This window comes from Mobula birostris, chromosome 10 (assembly GCF_030028105.1).
Source record: "Mobula birostris isolate sMobBir1 chromosome 10, sMobBir1.hap1, whole genome shotgun sequence".
Lineage (NCBI taxonomy): Eukaryota > Metazoa > Chordata > Chondrichthyes > Myliobatiformes > Myliobatidae > Mobula > Mobula birostris.
In genome coordinates, this window is record NC_092379.1 from 108,896,444 (window position 1) to 108,906,613 (window position 10,170).

A 10,170-nucleotide genomic window follows, 5' to 3' on the forward strand; every position below is an offset into this window, starting at 1 on the left:
CAAGGTGTTCCTTTGGACCCTATAGGAGCAAGTGCAGAAATATCTAGCAGAGATTAGTTTAGATTAGATTAGATTCAACTTTATTGTCATTGTGCGGAGTACAGATACAAAGCCAATGAAATGCAGTTAGTATCTAACCAGAAATGCAAAGAAGAGTGTTATTTACAAAATAACTGCTGTGACAAGAATACACATAGATAAGATGTTAGCTGTCCTGTGTGATCAGCAGTTGGTCTGCCACCTGTCTTCGGGAGAGAGAGAGATAAAGAAGACAATGGAGCAGCATTTGGAGATGTGTAATGAAGGGACGGGAGAGAGAGCTGTCTAGAGCGGCTCCCCCTTTGAACCCTGAACTGTTTGAAGTGATGGACAGGCGATACCCCAGCAGGGGGATAAAAAGGGACAGGTTCGCTAAGGCAGGACACAAGACACCCGAGGTAACGAGACCCTGGAAGCGGTGCGCCTCTCACAATTCGGTGGGAAGCTTTTGGACGGCTGATGGCGGGATCAAGCCATAAACGCACAGGGTGGAAAGGCACAATCGGCGGGAACCTGGTGTGTGTCCACCCTTGCCTGGGTGCCAGGTTCAGCGCAGGGAAACGATCGTATCTGGAAACGGAGGGGTCACAGTCGGTGACCTCAGATGACATCACAAAGGACTCACCCGACAGCTGACTGCGAAGGTCTGTGTGTGGAAGCTGTTTTGAATATTCATTCGTTTTGCTCTCTCTCCTCCTCCCCGCCCCCGTCCATCGCCATGGCAACGATTACTGCGAACTGAACTAAATCGAACTGGACTTTGTGTCACTTTGAAACTGGTCATTTACCCATAGACAACGATAGAGCTTGATTAATCTTGTTATCTAAATTCTGTGCACAGGTGTGTTTATCATTGCTGAACTGTTGCATTCATTATCCTTTTGATTAGAGTACTGTGTTGCTTGTTTCTTTAATAAAACTTTCTTAGTTCTAGTAATCCAGACTCCAACTGAGTGATCTATTTCTGCTGGTTTGGCAACCCAGTTACGGGGTACGTAACACTGTGAATAAAAAGTAAGTGCTACAGCACACAAATATAAAAGTACTGAGACAGTACAATATGGGTGCAATACTGCTTAGCGCTGTGATGTGAGGTTCAGCAGTGTCACAGCGTCAGGGAAGAAGCTCTTCCTGTGCCTGCTGGTGCGGGAGCAGAGGCTCCTGTAGTGCCTACCGGCTGGGAGGAGACTAAAAAGTCCATGGTTAGGGTGAGATGCATCCTCGATAATGCTTTTCGCCCGGCCCAGGCAGCGTTTATGGCAAATGTTCTCAATGGTGGCAATTGGGTGCTGATAATCCCCTGGGCAGTTTTCACCACATGCTGGAGCGCTTTGTGCTCCAATACGGGACAATTGCCATACCACACTGAGATGCAGTTGGTGAGTATGCTCTCAATGGTACAGCGGTAAAAGTCCGTCAGTATCCTGGGACAGAGGTGAGCTTTCTTGATGCTCTGCAGGAAATAAAGGCGCGTGAGATCCTCGGAAATGTGGACACCAAGGAATTTGAAGCTTGATACACACTCCACTACAGCTCCATTGATGTAGATGAGGACGTGAGTGTGGCTCCTAGCATGCCTGAAGTCCACAATGATCTCCTTGGTCTTCTGGGTGTTAAAGGCCAGGTTGTTGTTGGCACACCATGTGGCCAGGTGCTAGACCTCATCCCTGTAGGCCGTCTCGTCATCCCCTCTGATCAGGCCAACAACCGTGGTGTCAGCTGCTAACTTGATTTTGGAGTTAGAACCATGTACAGGAACGCAGTCATACGTGAAAAGGGAGTACAGAAGAGGACTCAGCACACAGCCTTGAGGCACGCTGGTGTTCAGGGTGAGAGTGGAGGAGGAGAGGTTGTTTAACTTAACTGATTGGGGTCTGTTAGTCAGAAAGTCCAAGGTCCAATTGCAGAGGGATGAGCTGATACCAAGCTGGCGAAGTCTGGCGATCAGCTTGGAGGAGATCACAGTATTGAATGCCGAACTAAAGTCAATGAACAGCATTCTGACGTTCAGAGTTGAGGCTGTCCAAGATGGGTCAGGGCAGAGTGAAGTGCCGTGGAGATGGCTTCCTCTGTTGACCTGTTGGAGCGATAGGCAAATTGATGGGGGCCCAGGGTAGTGGGCAGACAGGATTTCAGATGTGATAGAACCAGTCTCTCAAAGGACTTTGCAATGATGGGGATGAGTGCAACTGGGCGGAAGTCATTCAGGTCCGTGGCAGTGGAATGCTTCAGCACTGGCATGATGGTGGCGATCTTGAAGCTTGTGGGGACAACTGCCTGGGCCAGGGACAGATCGAAAATGTCTATGAAGACCCTGGCCAACTGCCCTGCACAGACTCTGAGCACACGGCCAGGTATTCCATCTTGACCAGCTGCCTTCCGTACATTCACCCTGCTCAGGGTGGCGCAAACATCAGAGGTGGAAAGTGAGAGAGGCAGTTCACCTTCTTTAAAACTTCTTTAGTGACAGGAGAGGTACCAGAGGATTTGAGGGTAGCCAGTTTTATTCTGCTGCTTAAAAAAAGCTTGAAACAGAAACCAGGAAATTCCTAGGACTTGGATGGTCCATAATATAGCCCATTAACATGGTCATACCTTTCTTATTTCTCAGTTCCAACCATAACGCCGCATTAGTCGAGTTCTCCAGTCTGTCCTGACAGAGCACTGCTGTGATATTTTCCCTGACTACTTAACCCTCCTCCTTTAATCCCCCCGCTCGATCACGTCTAAAACAACAGAAACCCAGAATATTGAACTGCTAGCCCTGCCACTCCTGTGGCCAAGTCTCACTAATGGCTACAATATCATAATTTCAGGTGTTGATCTATGCCCTGCGCTCATCTGCGATACACCTTGCATGGAAATATATACAGCTCAGGACACTAGTCGTACCATGCTCAGTCTTTTCATTCCTGACTTAGTGGAGACATTGTAGAGACAGATGTTGGCAAGACCCCACACTAAGTGTTCTGGCACTCTGGTTCCCATCCCCCTGCAACTCTAGTTTAAACTCCACCGGGCAGCATTAACAAACATACCTGCTAGGATATTAGTCCCCCTCCTGTTAAGGTGCAAACCGCCCCTCTGTACAGGTCTCACTTTCCCTGGAAGAGAGCTCAATGATCCAAAAATCCCTCCTACACCAACTCCTTAACCACATGTTAAAATGTATACTCCCTCTTTCTGGCCTCACTAGCATGTAGCAATCCTGAGATCACAACCCTGGAGATCCTGCCCTTTAACCTAGCACCCAACTCCCTACGCAGATCCTTGTCACTTTTCCTACCCATGTCACTGGTACCTACATAGACCATGACCTCTGCCTCTTCACCCTCCCACTTAAGAATGCTGAGGACTCGATCGAGGTGTCCCGGACCCTAGCACCCGGGAGGCAACAAGCCATCCAGGAATCTCATTCTCACCCACCGAACCTCCTGTCCTTTCCCCTAACTAACGAGTCCTCTATCACCACAACATGCCCTTTTCCCCCCTTCACCACTGAGTCACAAAGCCAGACTCAGCAAGAGACCTGATCACTGTCACTTTCCTGTTAGGTCAAACCACCCCAGAAGTATCCAAAGTTGTTGAGGGGGATGGCCACAGGGGTACTCTGCACTGGCTCCTTACCCCCTTTCCTCTTCCTAACAGTCAACCAGATTCCTGTGTCGTGCACCTTGGGTATAACTACCTCTCTATTTATCCTATTTAAGCTCTATTTATCATCCCTTCAGCCTTCTGAATGAATTAGAGTGCATCCAGTTCCCGCTCCAACTCCTTAACGCGGATATGTAAAATCTGCAGCTGGAGTCACTTCTCACCGTCGTAGTCGTCAGGGACACCAGTGGTCTCCGTGCCTGGCCGCATCCCGCAAGAGAAGCATTCAACTATCCTGCCTGGCATCTCTACTGTCCTGACTGATCAGATATAAAGAAGGGAAGGGGGAAAAAAACTTAACCTCGTGCTTTTTTCAATTTCTCTGACTGGATCCTCTTTGCTGAGGACTCAAAGATCTAAGGCCTCAACATCTCCACTCTGATGAAGGCCATTGCACTTGTCCCTACCTTCCTTTAATTTGCTCTTGCTAATCAATCCCAAACGCGGACTGGTCACTGGCCAAAGCTCAATTTACGCTGCTGCCTTTTTCTACTCGGTCAGTGGAGCCAAGCGAAATTCCCTGCTCTCAAACTTCTGATGTCTGGATTGGTCACTGGTCAGAGCTCAATTTACTCAAAGTCTTTCAGTTCAGGAATGAACCCTGTGGTCCTCCTTTCAACAGTCTCCAATGAAAGTATATGTCTCCATAAATAAGGAGACTAAATCTATATGCAACATGTCCGTTGTGGGGTCGCACTACTGAGGAACTACATCTACCTAAGAAGAAAGGCTGATCTACTGCGTGCAGTGAAGGTAAGAGATATGATGTCTTGAAAGATGGAAGTAGCAAATCAACATTCCAGGATATATAATTCTCAGACGGGACTCGCTGGGCTGGGCTGGGCTGGGATGATATATTAGCGGCAGCATCCCACTGTTAACAAGCATTCCACTTTGGCTTAAAGTTAGCTGTAATAGATAATGATGGCAATGTGCAAGAGGGAAGTAGGGAATAAATTATGCCTGGTGATACCCATACCATGGAGAGGCACATTAGTGTAGCAGTTGGCGTAATACTATTATAGTGTCAGCGGTCCAGGTTCAATCCTGCTGTTGTCTGTAAGGAATTTGTATGTTATCCTCGTGACCACACCTTCCTCCCTCGTTCCAAAGACGTAGATTAGTGAGTTGTGGACATGCTATATTGACCTTGGAAGCATGACATCACTAGCGGACTGCCATCAGAATAATCCTGAGTTGGTCATTGATGCAAAACACGTTTCATTGCACGTTTCAATGCAGATGTGCTAAAGCTAATCTGTAATACTGTAAGGAAAGGGCTAGCCAAAAATCAGTCTGCAATTAAGACCATACAGTGGAGCTAGGAATAAACTAAAAGGACAATCAGTTTGCTGGGTCTGTATTACAGGACTCCCAAACAGGAGGAAAGGAGCAGGCGTGCAAATCACAGAATTTTTTTTTTAAAAACTAAGTGTCTTAACAGATGGAGATTTCAGCTTGGTTTGAAAGACTTGGGTGCATTAACATCCTGTATTAGAAGGCTGATTTCAAACTGATAAAAACCAGCAAAAGCAGACCACAGCAGATGACCAATGGGAGGCAATCAAAAGTGAATTCAGGGCCAATATATTTCCATAATGGTAAAGGACATGGCTTGTAGGTCTGGTAGCAGGACGTCAGGATAAATTGACGATTGCATGAAGAGAATAGCAGTCTAAGAGCAAAATACTGAATTAAGGAGCTAGAGCACAGGATAAGAGCAGCGAGGAAATATTGCAACAGCATAGAATATTAGATAACCCATAGATGGTGTATGGTGTTCAGTTTTGATGGAGAAGGTGCAGAGGATGCCTGGAGTAAAATGTTTCAGCTACAAGGAGAGACTCAATAGGCTGGGCTTTGAAGAGAACAAGGAGGACTTCAGATATGCTAAATTGGGGGGGGGGGGACATAATAGACAGTGGAAAGCTTTTAAGCTTAGCAGAGGTATCTGATTATGGCAGTTTTACTTTAGGGTTTGCATAAGGATTAGAGATTTAAAGGGGATTTGAGACTAATTCCACCCAGGCAATTGAACCACCGAGAATGCCTACCATGCTATTCCATGCCCTCACTTCAGGAAGTCTGATCACCAAGCTGAACTTCAACTCCCTGAGTATAGGCAGAGACTGAAGACTGCAACACCAGTAGTGAGGTCCAAGAAGGTTTGGCCAAGGGAAGCACAGGAGCGCCTACAGGACTGCTTTGAATTGGTGGACTGGACTGTATTCAGGGATTCATCTTTGAATCTGGAGGAGCATGTTGCAGTTGTTACCAACTTCATTAAAACCTGTGTGGATGAGTGTGTGCCTACAAAGACTTACTGTACATTCCCAAACCAAAAGCCGTGGATGATCCAGGAGGTACATCGTCTGCTGAAGGTTAGATCTGTGGCATTCAAGTCTGGCAACCCAGGCCTGTACCAGAAAACCAGGTATGATTTGCGGAGGTCTACTTCAAGGGCGAAGGGACTATTCGTACAAGGTTGGAGGCAATATCAGATGCATGGCAACGATGGCAGACATTACTTCCTACAAAGCAAAACCCAGTAGTATGAATGGCAGCGATGCTTCACTACCAGATGAACTCAATGCCTTCTACTCATGCTTTGAAAGGGAGAACACAACTACAGCTGTGAAGATCCCTACTGCACCTGATGACCCTGTGATCTCCGTCTCAGAGGCCGAAGTTAGACTGTCTTTAAAGAGAGTGAACCCTCGCAAGGCAGAAGGTCCTGATGATTACCTGGTAAGGCTCTGAAAACCTGTGCCAGCCAACTAGCGGGAGTATTCAAGGACATTTTCAACCTCTCACTGCTACGGGCAGAAGTTCCCACTTGCTTTAAAAAGGCAACAATACCAGTGCCAAAGAAGAATAATGTGAGCTGCCTTAACGACTATCGCCTGGTAGCACTCACGTCGACAGTGATGAAATGCTTTGAGAAGTTGGTTATGACCAGACTGAACTCCTGCCTCAGCAAGGACCGGGACCCATTGCAATTTGCCTATCGTCACAATAGGTCAACGGCAGATGCAATCTCAATGGCTCTTCACACGGCTTTAGACCATCTGGACAACACAAACACCTACGTCAGGATGCTGTTTATCAACTATAGTTCAGCATTTAATATCATCATTCCTCCAATCCTAATTGAGAAGTTGCAGAACCTGGGCCTCTGTACCTCTCTCTGTAATTGGATCCTCAGCTTCCTAACCAGAAGACCACAGTCTGTGTGAATTGGTGATAATATAACATAGCACAGATTAGAAAGGCCCAGATACTGTTTCCATGCTGTAATTGTTATATAACATATCCTCTTCGCTGACTATCAACACTGGCGCACCTCGGGGTGTGCGCTTAGCCCACTGTTCCACTCTCTGTATACACATGACTGTGTGGTTAGGCATAGCTCAAACATCATCTACAAATTTGCTGACGGTACACCTATTGTCAGTAGAATCTCAGGTGGTGACGGGAGGGTGTACAGGAGTGAGATATGCCAACTAGTGGAATGGTGCCACAGCAACAATCTGGCACTCAATGTCAATAAGACGAAAGAGCTGATTGTGGACTTCAGGAAGGGTAAGACAAAGGAACACGTACCAATCCTCATAGAGGGATCAGAAGTAGAGAGAGTGAGCAGCTTCAAGTTCCTGGGTGTCAAGATCTCTGGTGATCTAACCTGGTCCCAGCATATTGATGTAGTCATAAAGAAGACAAGACAGCAGCTATACTTTATTAGGCATTTGAAGCGATTTGGCATGTCAACAAATATGCTCAAAAACTTCTATAGTTGTCCCATGGAGAGCATTCTGACAGGCTGCATCACTGTCTGGTATGGAGAGGCTACTGCACAGGACCGAAAGAAACTGCAGAAGGTTGTAAATCTAGTCAGCTCCATCTTGGGTACTAGCCTACAAAGTATCCAAGACACCTTTAGGAAGCAGTGTCTCAGAAAGGCAGCATCCATTTTTAAAGACACCCAGGGCATGCACTTTTCTCACTGTTACCATCAGGTAGGAGATACAGAAGCCTGAAGGCACACACTCAGTGATTCAGGAACAGCTTCTTCCCCTCTGCCATCTGATTCCTAAATGGACTCTGAAGCATTGGATACTACCTCACTTTTTTTAATATACAGTATCTCTGTTTTTGCACACTTTTTAAAAATAATCTATTCAATATACCTAATTGATTTACTTATTTATGTTTTATTTTATTATTTTTTCTCTCTCTGCTAGATTATGTATTGCATTGAACTGTTGCTGCTAAGTCAACAAATTTCATGTCACATACCAGTGATAATAAACCTGATTCTGATTCTGAAACCTAGAATTCAGGGGTGGGGGTGGAGGGAAGAAAGTAGACAGGAGAAATAGAGACGCAATAGAGGCATGTAGCCTCAGAATATGTAAACGATTGGATGACCACTTAAGATGTGGTAGAGGTCTGAGCCAGCTATCAAGCCATATGGGCCAAAAAGCCCATATCTGTAATGGTCTGTAGTTATAGCAAGACCCTATACAGCACGACCACCCCAAATCAATGCGATGCTTTTTCCTCTACATGAACCTCATTTGTTAGCATGCTTTGCATATTTAAGTGCTTGTCAAAGGTGACTCAATCACTCTTTGTATATGATTTCCACCATCTTTTCTGATAGCCTGTTTCAGATCAACAAGCTGACTAAAATCCCCTTTGAATCTCCAATTTCTCACCTTAAAACTGCAGACTTAAATAGCTAACCACGGGTGAAGGAGTGATCATCTACCATATGCTACATCAGGATAACCCTCAGCTTCCTTTGTTCAAGAGAAACACTTACTGTGACTAATGTTTTTCAGTTCAGGCAACATCCTTGTGCATTTCCTCCATATTCTTTTTTGTGCATCTTCCCTACTTTTATTCTTCATCTCATTTCCAATAAAAAACAATATTTCAAATGGCTTTAATTACTTGGACCTTCAAATATTAGGAAGAACAAACTCATTTTATTCCTGCTACAAATTTGTCAACAGTCACCGACTTCAGCCTATCCCTTGGCAAAGCTCAAAGATGTTTCCCTTGGCAACAGCATAGTCGATCTGTGCTGATCAACTGCCAGGAGTGTTCAGAGATCTTTCACTCTCGCTCATCTGCTTCAAGCAGGCTTCAATAATACCAGTGCCTAAGAGAGGAGTGTGGTAACCTGCTTCGGTGTCTATCATCCAGTAGCACTTACATCCATAGTGCTGAAGTGCTTTGAGGGGTTGGTGATGAAATGTATCAACTCCTGCCCGAGAAGCCACTTAGGCCCACTCCAATTTGCCTACTGGCACAACAGGCCACAGCAGGTACCATTTCATTAGTTCTTCACTCAACCCCCGAACACCTGGAGATCAGCAATGCATACATCAGGATGTTCCGTAATGACTTTAAAGGGTTACCGTAAGAGGAACCGCTGGCATCTCTTGGGCTGTATTCCCTGGAGTTCAGGAGAATGGGGGTGGTGGGGGGGAGGGGGAAGAATCTTATAGAAACATTCCAAAGGCCTGAACAAATTAGATATGGCAAAGTTATTTCCCATGGTAGGGGAGTCTACAACAAGAGGGCATGACTTCAGGATTGAAGGACGTCCATTTGGAACTGAGATGCAGAGAAATTACTTTAGTCAGAGGGTGGTAAATCTGTGGAATTTGTTGTCATGAGCAGCTGTGGAAGCCACGTCATTGAGTGCATTTAAGGCAGAGATAGTTTCTTGATTAACCAAGGCATCAAAGGGTATTGGGAGAAGGCAGGGGAGTGTGGATGACTCAATGGGCCGAATGACCGTCTTCTACTCCTATACCTTATAGTTTTATGACTACAGTTCAGCATTCAATATCATCCTCTCAAAGCTAATAAGTGTCAAGACCTTGGCCTCAATATCTCCTTGCACAATTGGATCCTTAATAACCTCTCTTGGAGACAGTATCTCCAGCAGCACAGGTGCTTAGGCCCCTGCTCTACACTTATGACTGAGAGACTAAGCAAAGCTCCATTGCCATATTCAAGTTCACTGCCATAGGCTGTAAAGGTGGTGACGAATCTGAAAATCTGGCTGAGTGGTGACATAACAGACATTTCTAACTCAATGTCAGCAAGACCAAGGAACTTATTATTGACATTAGGAGGAAGCCAGAGGTCCATGAGCCAGTCCTAATTTGGGAATCATAGGTGAAGGTCCGCAACTTTAAATTTCTTGGTGTTATCATTTCGGAGGATCTGTCCTAGGCCCAGAATGTAAGTGCAACAAGGAAAGCATAGCAGTAGCTCTGCTTCCTTCAGAGTTTGCAAAGATTCAAGACATCAAAAAGATTTGCCAAACTTCTATAGATGTATGGTGGAGAGAATATTGACTGGCTGCATCACAGCCTGATACAGCAACACTAATGTCCTTGAACAGAAATTCCTACAAAAAGTAGTGGATATGGCCTGGACAAAGGGTAAAGCCCTCCC